The 14,015-nt window shown below is 30.5% G+C and overlaps 1 protein-coding gene across 1 annotated transcript in view; it reads right to left on the reverse strand.

The window, feature by feature from the left end:
• LOC129960158 (mothers against decapentaplegic homolog 3-like) overlaps window positions 1-14,015 on the reverse strand; it is a 102,667-nt gene that overhangs the window by 15,108 nt on the left and 73,544 nt on the right. The window lies entirely within an intron of this gene.

A 14,015-nucleotide genomic window follows, 5' to 3' on the forward strand; every position in this document is an offset into this window, starting at 1 on the left:
TCAATCAAAGTATATTTTATCATAGCCAAAATTTTAAATTAATGAATTTGTAAAATAAAAGCAAATCAGTGAGCTGCAATTACAATAATATACATCTAGTCCTAAATTGTTTTATAGCAATACTTACTTCAAAAGTAATCGATGACAATTATGCTTTTGAAAAGTATTTTGGTTGAATAACATCTTAAATAATATTTCCAGCAGAAATAACTTAACTTTACATCTTTTAAGATATTTTTTTAGCCACAAACTTTTTAACTTTCATACGTTGTCTTGTTAAATGGCCAAAATTTAGATTCACAGGAGGAACATGACTAAGTGTGTGTGTATGTGTGAAGGAGGATTTGAAAAATGCACTTTTTTAGAAAATAAATTAATCAAATATATACTTCTCTTTATACCCTTATCTTTGAAATAATAATTCCCCAAATTCTTGTTGACCGAAAACATTGAAAAAATGAAGCAACTTATCAAAACTTCTAGTTTTTTCCAACATATTTAACGAGGTTGGTTGAAATTCTTATTCGTTACCAACAATTTAGCATTTCTGAGATTTCAAATGCAAAACAGCTTAAAAAGTATCTATGCCAGAAATTTTTCACGGAGCAAGAAAATACTTACCTCCCAATACTTGAAAAATGCAGTTTTACATTTCATTTAATGGGATATTTTATAAAATAAAGAGATACTTTGATGTACTCTTACGATTTTAGTTTTAAACACTAATCAGTGACAATTCAAGTTGAGGCAGCGTCATCACTGGCGAATGATGAATGCAAAGTTGTAAATAATGTTCACCTAAAGACAATGAAAAGCAATTTGTAGCTAATGGCATGAATTTAAAGAAAATATTAAATTTGAAAAAGATGAAATACTTACAGTCCAGCTACATGAAAGCTAGTACTTACAGGATATCGATTTTTACTAAAAAATAAAAATCGGTATCCTATAAGAAAGCAAAAAGATGATGAGTTCTATGAAGCAAGCTTGAGATTATGACAGGCATCTTCAAATAGCAAGAGCATTGATGACTGAAGTGCAGAGAAGCAAAAAGATGATTCTATGAAGCAAGCATAAGTCTTCAAATAGCAAGAGCGTTGATGATTTTCTAAGTTCAAGTCAAAAGGTGATGAGTTCTATAAAGCAGGAAAACGGCAGGTGTCTTCAAATATCGAGAGCGTTAATGACTGAAGTGCACACAAACCAATAGCATATGCTAAATTGACACAAGGCATTAAACTATGCAAAGAGGAATGAATTATCCCAACAGTTAATGATTAAGTACGATTAGAGCACAACCGATTCTCAACCAAGTTGGAACATTGTGCCAATAATGTAACTGTCAGTTGGGCAAACTATTTTTCAACAATCAATAATGAATTTGATGAATTTATTTTCAGTTTTTAAATCCCATTGAGTTCATCGTTTAGAATGAAGTACGATTTTAACGTGCATTTTAAAACCATTTAAAGGCATTCGACAGTTTATGACAGCAAATCTGTCAGTTTGCCGACATCCCATGAGTTTTTCCAGACAGCAAATCTGTCAGTAAGTTCATTTAAGAGATAATTCTGGCAAAGTGAAATCAGCAGAAACAAAAAGATCTTGCTACAAATAAAATGATCCTCCCAGTTGAAAACACTAATAATCAATATATGAATGTGACAATCGAGTGATGTTAAGGATTTCCAAACATTGGCTGGACAGGAATAAATGATGTGATCATTAGCCAGATTATTAGAAATTTCTTACAATATATAGAATATTCTGCTATAAAAACAGAGAGTAGGGGATGAAGTTGAAATGAAAATGTCACCCATCAAAACAAAAATATTTGACGTTTTTGAAGAACATTCTGAACTCTGCTTATACAGGAATGAAATCTTATCCAAGACAATAAGAAAAAAAGTAGCTGATAAACTTCAATGGCAGTATTAACTTTGTTAAAAGTTTAAAAGGATACAAGTACTGTAACCCATGTGGTACTCAAGGATCTTAAATTTGGTATATATTGCAAAATAAATATAATCATCATGAAAAACACTAAAAACTTAAAAACTCTTATAAAAAACAGTTGTAGTAAAGAAGGTCTAACAATCAATAAGTGGGGGGAGGGGTGTAGAACCTTTTGAATATGAATGAATTTTTAAAAATAACATTGAAGTGAAAGTAATGACTGACTGCCCAAATAATTCCATGATCTCTTTTGAACATATTTGTTTAAATCACACACACATAAACATTATATTTTTAAAGATTTGTAACCTTCACATCAACCCATTATTCATCAAAATATGGATTAGTTAAAAGAATGTTTGTAGGCTAAAATTGCAAACATGCTACCCAATAAATGAAGATCTGAAGTACAAATATCTACAAATGTTGAGAACAAGAAAATTTTTATAATGCATTCTTCCATCAAATTTTTTTTGAAATCTGTAAACTAAAATTTTTAAGAATATTATACTGACAGATTTCTATTATATTTACTAAAGGAACTATTTTAAGTTGAATCTATAATTATTTTCATTAATGCTCTGCTGCGAGAGGGGCATTTTTTTCTGACTGAAAACTTTTTCTATTAGCTGCTTGTTTAATAAGTTTTAATTAAGCTCTATGGTACATTAGCATAACAATTTGTACGGTACTCTTGTGTGCTTCATTACATGAACAAGTTAATGTAGAGAACAAATAATCAGAAATATAAATAAACAATATTCGAGGACAGCGGCTGATGAATATTTCAAGCAGACGATTAATTTGTCCAAGAAAATGATGGCAGAATTTAAATAAATTCAACAAGAACCTTTTTTTTTTTAAAGCCCGAATTGTAAATTTCGACCTTTTCTCAAAAACTGTTTGATATATTGAATTAACAGGCATTAAAAATTCTGCTATTTTTTTTTTTATACAAAATAGATATAAGATTCACTTGAATTTTAGCCAGCCCTCATTACAGAAATTTTGTAGAATTCAGTGATGTAGGGTCATATTTTAAGTACAAATTGGAGAGCATAATGCACAGTTGTAGAAATATTAATAAGCTAATATCTAGATGCCTAATGCATTAATTGATTCTACATTGATTTCTAGAAAGAAAATACACTAAGCACCAATGATGGATAGTTGAGGGGAGAGCATGGAGTAACTGGTCCTTAATCTACAAACGCTAACGGATGCTTTCTAATAGGACTTGACGATGATGATTTGAACCTGGAGGATGTGGTTCCTTAAAGTTGATCCTCATTTACCTGACTGATAACGAGGGTCTGCCGACAATTCGTCGTGCCATGTTGAGGAAGCGAAAGGCAGGGAGGAGTGTGAGGGATGCCCTATCAAGTTGCAGGTAGGAGGGGCTAAGTCAAGGAGAGTCCGAGAATATTGCGGTATCTTTCCTTGGAAGCATAGCCCGCACCAAATGCAAGCCTAACAGTTCAGACTTTGATGTAGATGACAATTCATTTACTGGATCTGTAAAAATGACAGTGAAGACTGCTTAATAGAAGAGGCAAAAAGCAACAGCAAAGGCTAGCGGACGAATGGAAAGGCAACCGCTTCTCCAGATAGTAAATGCAGGTTGGAAGGAGTGGAGAGGATCGATCTCATGGCGAATCAGCCGAAGGAGAGTAACAGAGGTTCTCTAGGCCAATCAGGAGTTTGCTTGGAGATTGATAGCGTTGAACTTAAAATCTAGATAATCAGAACAGCCTGTTAACAACCAGGAGGTTGAGTGATTTCTAAGAGTGAATTAAGTACTTTGAACGCCTTTTGTTAATAGGCCTTATCTTATTTGCATATTCTTGCTGCTTCAAGTAGGTTTAGAAATTCTTCAAATTGACTCTTCGCATCTTTCAGGGCTTCAATACTTTTCCTTCGTTCTTTCGATTTTGACTGATGTTAAAAAAAATGCCGATTTATTTAAACATTATTTTAGTTTAGTCAATGTCAATTTATTAGATATCCATATAATAGCTCATTTAAACTGTAATGAGTCATTTGAAAGAATACACTGAAAATTAAAATATTTGACACTATCGTAGCGGCATAACGACCGAATAGGCATAGATGAGCAGGGCGTTAGTTTTCAGAAAGCATTCATATTATCTAGACTTTTTAAAGTGAAATACTATGAAGGGCGAAAAATAATGTCATGCCCCGGGTACCATTTACATTTGCTAAACTAATAGTGAAGAGTGGAAGTGAAAAAATCCTATTACAATCCAGGCACTGATTTACCTCATTACGCCACAGCTCTATCGCGATTAGTTATAAAATATTGAAAAGTATTTAAAGCAGTCTTTATAAATTTTTCGACACATTTTTTTTCCTGTTATTCATATTTCAGTGAATTTTCCAAGAATTAAATATACAGCCTTCATGCAAACTGATAAGCAGAAAAAATTTTTAGCATTTGAAAAAAATATATTGTTAGTCGGCAAGGCAGCAACTATTATGAATAACTTATACATGGGGATTACCTTTATTTGCATTTGGTAATTTCCCCCCGTTTTTAAACAAATAATATCATTTTCCTTATCTCAACAAATTCCAATACATCCATGAGAAATTTTATTATTTCAAAACTGATGTGTTACTTTAAACCATCTTATTATTATTTGCTTTCCTTCACGGCTTTTACTTTTGTTTCTGTTTGGAATTTTTATATTTATCTATTTCAAGGCACAGATTTCTCCCTCATTTTATCAAGCCATCTCGTAGTTACAGTAAAAACGCTGCATGCTTTCCTTTGTACTGTTTCATTCCTTTATTTGGACATTTTGTTGTTACAGTAGAAAAAAAAAAAAGAAGGTCATTTTGTTATTTATTATCGCATCTCCACAAAATACGCATCGGTGGAAATGATTTGCGATTTGTTCCAATCGATAAAGTGATTAACCGAATTAAATAAGATATTAATTGCCTCGGTTAATAGTTAATATTTTAAAGATACTTGCTCATAAACATAGTTAATGAGCAAGTATCTTAAAATTTTTCCATTATGGAAATCGATATTTTCAGTAATTCGATCCAGCAGATCTTTTTATGTAAGTGTATCATATTTCGCTCAAAAATTTCAGTAATTTTTGAGACATACTTTTTTCCCCCCAGAAAATTCCGTCCAAAAAGAGCCACCCCACTGGGGACTGTATATAAAGTAAATCTTAACTTGTTAATAGCAGAAATGACGTTTTTATTCACAGAAATTTCGGAAGAATTCAAATTTGTACTTAATATGAATGAAAATGGTTTTTTTCAATTCTAACAATTTTATAGCTTTTATTTAAATATTGAAGCATTTCAAATCAATGAATTATTCAGCCACTTCAGTTGAAATTCACAGCCATCTTATATTTTATGGCGAATGAAAGTTGTTTTAAAAAATCACTGACTGGAGAGATGTGAATACCGTACCAATGAAATTATCGATGTTCATTAAAAGGCGGTCATTTTATTTACAGGCGGAAAGAAGATTTATTAAGTTTCATAAGGTTATTGAATATAAAAAAATATTACACATTGGTTTTTACATAGATTTGAACAATATATTGATTATTTCAATGCTCTAAGAAAATATTGAACAAATATTGAAAATTTTATTTAATAACACTGTAATAAAAAAATTTTAAATTAAGAAAATAGAGAAGTATAAAGTTAAATAGCGGGACGAAATTTAACTTATCTGGTTAAAGAACTGCACAATATTTATGGTGATAAAATAATATTTGGAATACATTTTCTACTTGTCCATATACGAACAAACGTATTCCTCAAACAAATTGACCACTCTGAACCCAAAAATCAAATATATATATTTGAAATTAAACTCGTCTCTCTGCGAGTATGGTAACTAAAAAATGGAACGAGGAAATTTGTTATGTGATCTTTACATCAAAATGATCGTCAAAAAGAAGTGTATATTTTGCCTTTTATATCAATGCGATCCTGATACATATATATATTTTTTTTAAAAAAAGGCTAGATGGATGAAATTTCGTACAGACTGAATCTTCAGATTTGCATATCATACACAAATTTAGAAATTCTAAATCGATCTGAAGACAGAGAAAGATAAAACTGGAGTCTGTGTCTATTCCTATTGATTGATTGTCTATTCCTATTGATGTATTGAAAAGCGATTAATGATAATGTAACACGTTAGAAATGTTAAATTCGATTTGTAGTTTTGACATCTAATTTTTTTTTCTTCCGAATTTGGATTCCATCAGTCGAAGAGATAAAGTTTTTCTGAATTATCTTCTCTAAACGATAGAAACTTAATGTCAGCATATGGAAAACAGAGGGTTTTGAATTGAGAGTAGTTCTGAAAATTATTGATGACCTACATGATATCTTTAAATCTGTTGTTGTTGTTTTTTTTTAGTAACATGTTAATGTTTATACGCTGGCATACTGTCTATAAACTGTGTGCTAAGGAGTGCGAAAACCACTCATTGAAACAAAAGAAGAAAAAAAAAAGTAATAAAAAGCTGCTGTAAGAATGACTGAGCAATGGACATCCTTTCTGTTACGCAATGGCTGATACAATAAGGACAAGCAAATACTAACGAAATTATCACACTACAATTTTTCGAACTAGAAGTTCGAAATTGTGTTTCTACATAAAAGCAACTATGAGGAGGATAATACTTTATAACTTTGAAGGAATCGTTTTAAAAATATTCTGAAAATATCCTCCAACTAATTAGAAATTTATAAATGAATGCTCATCGTTAAGCCACTGAATATATAAATAATAGGTGTTTATTTCCTCATCTTAGTGTTATTTAATTTATCAAATACCAAGAAATAGTGCAGATTTCCTTAGATTTGTATTTTATTTACTTACAAACCATAACTCCGGGTTAAAACTGATTAAACTTTCCAGCAATAAAATTTTATATCGTCTATTGAAAAAATAATAATAATCCCATTCATTTCTTTTGAAAAGAAAGCAAAATTATTCGTATTAAATTAAAATCGTCTCATTTGAATATTTAGATAACTGTTATTTTCTAAAGCTCGTGTTTCACAAACAGATTTATAAACATAACGGTCCTTTCAAAAGTTGGCGTTGCAAATCAACCAAGGGAATTTTACCATTTTTGCGAATATTTCAAAAAATTATTTACAATCAATTATGCGCAGTCTTTTCGAATCCGGTATTTTTGCAAGTCAGGTTTGCTCCCAAGCAAAAATTTTATAATATCATAATTCACTTTCTTCCACTTTCATGTTTAAAAATTCATAAAGAATATTAAATTTGTATTACTTATACATTTATTTCTTATTTCATAAAATAATATAATTTTTCTTTTAGTCAGCAAAATTTTTTTTGAGAAATATAATAGTTTCCGAAATATCGCCGAAAGTTCATTAAGGTATCCGACTAGGTTCGGGGACGATTTTTTAAAAAATTGATATATAATATTTTTCATTGTACTAGATAGCTAAAACATACTTGAAAGATTACTATTAGAAGAAAAAAATACACTCATTGCCTTTAGTTTTTGAAAAAAACTGCTTAATCAACGAAAATTTAGCAAAATTTTCAAAGTAAATTAAAAAATAATGAAAATATTTCATTTTTATTTCATCTATATATAGCTCTAACTACATAAAATATAATAGAACGAAAGATAAATATTGTTTTAATAAATAAAAATTTTATGAGCATTTGAATTTGCCGCTTATGATTTTTTTATTAAAATTTGTATATGTTTTGAACTTAAAGTGTTTGTAAAACATGTTTAAATGAGGATAGCTTAAAATCCGCAATCTATGACACCGTCAAAGGTTGTGGATACATGCATAACAAATTTCGTGAAATTTTAATGAACTGATTTTGAGATAACGCGTTTTCCGTGAATCAATCACAGTGAAATATTCATTCTTTAAAAAATGCGTTTAGATATTGTACTTGAAATGAGTTCATACAAATGTCCTGGAAATGTAATTTTCATGCTTTTTTAACAGAAAAGCCAAAAAATAAACAAACAACGCCTGAGTAAGTAGAGAGTTAATATAAACATATCAAATATTATTTCGGAGAATTTTACTATAAAAATACAATAAATTACTTATTTTCAGTTAAAAATACCACTGTTTCCGATTTCAATTTTATTTGTTGTGCACTATTGAAACTATTGTATCTACAGTTCTATTTTACATATATTAAAAACAAAGTATGTTTTAGAATCTACGATGTTTGGACTTTATTTTCAGATCATAAAAAAATTTCAGATTTTTCTGGAAAAAGCATTTTTACAACCTAGTCAAATACCTTAAGACTCGTTTTAACATTGGAAGCGTTATTTTCCAAAACCCTACAATGTTTCAAATTATCATCAGAATTTCATAAAATTTTATTGGAGGTTACTTTTATGACTATAAATCGATTCAGCAAAAAATAATGATAGCCGTAATGGAAAAATTTCGCGATAAGATAGTTAATTAATTCGACTAATAAGTTTGTCGATTGGAACAAACCTGCTCTCTCGAGACACTTTCATAAACAATTTTATGAAGAAGCGATAACAAATAATAAAGTTACAGGGGTGTTTAATTTATTTATTTTGGTTGACAACAGTAACATGTCAAACTACTGAATCTGCATAGGCCACTTATTGCAGCAAAGCAGTTTTGATGCAAGACCCTTTACTAATTACTAAAGTAACAACGTCATTTTATGTTCAAATTTCTACCGAGAGAAACATTGTCTCGTTTTTCTATCATATTTTTATATTTCGAGCGTCATCGCACTGGCTTGGATCAAAACTAAGTTAGTTCCAAAACTTTCAATTCTAACAATGCATACTATATTTTGAGTACATGGTTTGTTTTCTAAAAGCTGCTTCTGCACAAAACATCAGCAACAACACAAAATAAGTTTTCATCAAGCTTTCCAGAAAAATAATTTTTTAAGACAGAGCACGGATCTAATTCAAGGAAACAATATATAAAAAGCATTTATATATATAAAAAACTTTCACTGGTTTACGAGTCGCTGAAGCATTTAGAGAAATTTTGAAGCAAACATTTTTATGCTTCCCAAATTTTCAGAGTCCACTCTTACACAGGACGGCATTTTAATGCAGTACGCAACATGTGAAGAGGAATCACACATCAGATCGCATCTTTCAAATCAGACAAAATTGGATTTCCCGTAGCCAGAAATCTATTTGAGAGAACCTTGCCGACCACAAATGACAAGAGTTAATTTTGACACCAAATTGTTGCGTTAAGAAACGTTAGAGAGACGACATTACATCTGCACAACACAAAACAGAATATTCTCTTCAAAAAAGTAAGTGTCAAAGACAACGGTATTTGTTACCTCTCATTGCAAAGTTACTTTTGCTTCGTGTAACAGAAGTGCAATTACATCATGGGGATTTGAATCTACCCATTGTATGTAGCTCTTCAAATTAACGTTACCAGCAACGAGTGCCTTGTCTGTCCATGGAAGTGCAAAGACCAGTTGTTATTAGAGCCATTCAGGATTAAAAATCCATTAACAAAATCCCACCGCAATTGATGATCATCAGATTGCAGCATTTGAATAAGATAAAACAGGTACAGAAACAAGAAAAGGCAAGAAAGAGAATTTTGCCGAACACTGATTTTGGCACATCCCGCACATAAGAAACTCCACATGGTTGGGTTAAGTGATCACTGCCTACAGTCTAGTGCACTTTTACAACCTCAATAGAAACGGAACACCACCCAGGGAGACATCAATTACATGTACAACTAGTTTCTTCAAATTTGTGCATTAAATCTTGTATAGCTTACACTGAACATAGATATCGTCGTAACCGGTAGATTTCACAGTAGGACCTTTACTGCATTTTGTCCATTTCGATAATAAAGCTTTACTATTCTGCCGCTCTAATTCACAGTAAGAGGCATATTATTCAAATCACAGGGTAAAAAGCATGACTTTGAAGTCAAATCACAGTGCCTTTTTCTTTGCGTAGGTTGATGCCCTCAGCCATGACAATCAGTGGCGGTTTTCCGCACAGGCGTCGGACAGGGTCGTCTCGTAATTGAAACGTAAAGGAGGAGGCATTCAAAAATTTTTTGTACTGCAGACATGTTCACAAAATTTTACTTCCCCTCGCCCCACTTAAAAAAAAGGAAAGGAAGAATGAAACTGAAAAGAATAATAAAAATGATAATTAAAAAAACGGAGGAAATAAACATGAGCGGAGGAAAAAACATAATTTCAAAAGGAATGACATTCAGAAATTTTCTAAAATAGAAATTTTTTTTAAAAAAATTATATTTTAAACCATATGTTCTAAATAAATTGCAACATTATATAATTAAAATATTATTATTAAATGAGAGATATTGCTCCAATCGTCATGTTACCTCTCAAAGGGAAGTTTTTTATTCATTTATTTATTTTGATTTACAAGAATACTGTATTCGAAAGCATTCAATATGAACTTTCGTTTACATTTCAGAATATTTTTCTTAGGATTTGTTTTCATATTTGCTAACAGATAGAAAAATAAATTCCGATTTATCTTAAACGGCTGACTCAAAAACCAACAATCCCATGCTATCATAAGACGGCGAAAGAAAAAATAACTTCTAAAAGAAACTTCGAAATTGATATCTGTAAAACCAATACCACTTCTTTCACAGAGAAAGGGAAATGTTCCTCCTTGGACATTAACCTACTTGATCTCATGTTGTGGGGATTACATGATTTTGCAGAACTTTCAGCGTATTTAAGTTTCCTTCCTACCTATCCACATTTTTTTAAATCATTACAACTCTTGCTCAAGATGCTAGTAATTTTTTAAACTGAATTTTTTGAAGATAGCTAGTTTCTGGGCATCATTTGAAGTATTGAGACATACAGATGCAATTTTTAAAACTGAAAATACAATGTTTCTCAGTTTATCAATTCTCATTTCTGAATAATTTAAAGATAATACATTTTCTGCGAATTTTCATTTTAAAAAAATTGAACATGGTTGATTACAAAAAAAGTAATGAGTAATGAATTAAAAATAAAATAATTTTAATTTTTATGTCTGCCATCTACTTATTTTTGCATTCATTTAATAATTTTATTAAATGTAAGAAAACGGTTATGAATCTTTTTTTTTTTTCCAATTTCCATAATAAACGAGGATTATATAACTAACTATATGAATTCTCTCAGGATGAAATTTCTGAAAATACACAAACAAGAAATCCTGAGACATATTATTCTGAGAATTTATTTCCAATATAAGGGGAAAAAACATTAAAAATACATTTAATTTAAGACAGAAAAAAATCACACATGTAACCGGACAACTTTTTCAGCTTACCACCTAGCGGCCGCTCGATAAAAATTCAGTCTGTGTTCTGGAGTCATGGATTACGCATGGTGTTTGCCCCCGAGATTTGTACTTTTCCTTAAATGTTTGTATTAATTGTTTGTCCTATTACGGTTTTTCGTGTGTTACGTCCTTTAATATTTTATTAAAAATTTTTTAATCATTTAAGCTTCTTTCCTTAAGAGTTTTGTTTAAGATCAGGGGCTCGTTTTCCTTTTCAAGTTATTATTGCAAATTCATCCTGTAATTCAATCCTGAATTTTATGCAATTTCCGTCCTGGAGTTGATGCATATAAGCCTTCATCCCGAAGCTGTTTTGTTTGATAATAAATCTTCAACCGAAGAACGTATGTAACTTTTCATTTTATTAATATCATATTTTGTAGCGTATTGCCGTCAATCCTGACGTGTATTGAGGTATGAATCAGTGCTGAAGAATTAGTATAAATGTTATTGATGCTCTGCTTAATTTTGTATTCTTAAGCATTTATAAAAGAAAAAAAAACAAAAACAATGTTTTCATTCAAGTAACTTTTTATTTTATTATTATAAAATTCTGAACCGTATCGACGTCAATCCTGACGTATATAAAATTATTAACATTTGTTGTTGAAGAATTAGTATAAATAGTATTGATGCTTTATGTAATTTTGTATTTATATGCATTTATAAAAGTAGAAAGAACCAATGTTTTCATTAAATATTTCCGAACGGAAGTGGAAGGTAAAATTATTTCTGTTTTATGTCTACTTTCTTTTTTTTGGAGTAAACGAATTTTTTTTTTATACAGAATAAAACTGAAATTGTTCACCGGAAATAAAAAGGATTCTTTTCATCTGAGAATTGAGTATATCAATCATTTATATTCAAGAATTGCTGCTGAGTTTTGTTTTTTAGAAGAAAAAGTATGAATGCATATTCAGTTATTGTGAAACTTTTATTTTTGTTTGTATATGTGTTTTTTCAGTTGGATTTCTAACGTTTTGAAAAGAAGAATTTTATTTCTTTGTAATTAAAAATATTCTATTGTTGTATTTTATTGCATAAATATAGTGTTTTAAATATTTCTATTTCTGCATGGTATTATTAACGCATCTATAATTCTAGTGCAAAGAAATATGAAATTTAATTGAAATCTTATTTAAATAAAGGGAAATTTCATTACTTTCTAATAATAAAATTTAAGATTGCATTCTTATTTTATTGCAGTGAATTAGAAGTTATTAACTATTTTATTGATATTCAGTGAAAGCTTGTATTTAAATTTTGTTTTGTCAACTAGTGAATGCATATATACATATTTCTTGATTCTACAAAGCATTTGGCATCATTTCCTTCTTGCAATTGATTCGTAATATGAAATGAAAATGTGGTTTAAGTGTAAATACAATTTTATATTAGGAGTAAATATAGAGTAAAATATACATTTTTGCTTATCAATTATAACTTTGCAACTGACTGCACCATAAAAGAACTCTTATGATTATTTAAAGACATTTGGTGCCTCAAGATAAGAACTCATTTATACTCCCTTTCTGGTTCCACTTTGATTCATTTAGACCATGGCCTTCCTAGCTCAAAGCACAACTGATGATCTAAAGGCTCTAGCTATGGATCTCGGGATAGAAGTGACAAACGATATGACGTTTTTGAACATCAAAGACCTCATCACTAGAAGTGCATCATATGATGCTAACTTTTGTAAAACTCGTCTTGTTTTCATGCAAAAGAAAGCAGAGGAGGAAAAAGCTGCTGAAGTTAAACGCGTCGAAAAAGAACGTGTTTTGGAGTTAGAAAAACTGAACATTCATCTAGAAATGCAAAACATTACTCAAAAGGAGACAGTTCAGGAACCTAAGCAACCTAGAATGGATATTACAAAAGTTGTCCCAAGATTTAACCCAAAAGAAGATGAAATAGAACTCTATTTGACAATATTTGAGCGTCAACTAAAATTCTTAAGCATTCCAGAATCAGAATGGATTCATTATTTGATAAGCCCATTGCCTACTGAGATAGCACAACTTATTGCGAAAGAAGATGAGGAAGATTCGCAAGATTACTGTAAAAGAAATGCTTCTTAAGCGATACAGATTAACTGCGGATCGTTTCAGACAGTTATTTTCGCAACACAAGAAAAGCCCAGATACAACTTGGAGAGATTTCTACTTTGAAATAACATCATATTTTGAGGACTGGATCACAAAGCTTAACATTAAAGATTTTGAACAGCTTAAAAGTCTAATTATTAACGACCAAATTAAGGAGAAAAAAAAAACAAAAAAACTCTGATCTTAAGGAACATTTCATTGATTCATGGGTAGAATGGAATCAGCCTTTAGAATTAGCAGAGGAATTGGATTCCTATGAAAATAACCGTCAAGGTTCTAAGTAACACTCAACTCCAAATAATAAACAAAATTTTAGAAGTGATTTCGCAACAACAGAGAGAAGGTCTAAGTCCAGTGCGACATCAAGAGAAGATAAACAAGAAAAGACAGCAAGAAATGTATTCTCCTAGAAGACAAACTCTACCCCTGAAAGAAGAACTATCCAATGCTATGGATATGGAACACCAGGATATATACAATCTCAATGTTCTACCTGCTCGGTATCTAAAGAAGAAGTTAAAGCGTCTACAAACAGCATCAATTTATTTACATTTGAATCTCCGAC

The sequence above is a fragment of the Argiope bruennichi genome, chromosome X2 (genome assembly GCF_947563725.1).
Source record: "Argiope bruennichi chromosome X2, qqArgBrue1.1, whole genome shotgun sequence".
In the NCBI taxonomy this organism is placed as follows: domain Eukaryota; kingdom Metazoa; phylum Arthropoda; class Arachnida; order Araneae; family Araneidae; genus Argiope; species Argiope bruennichi.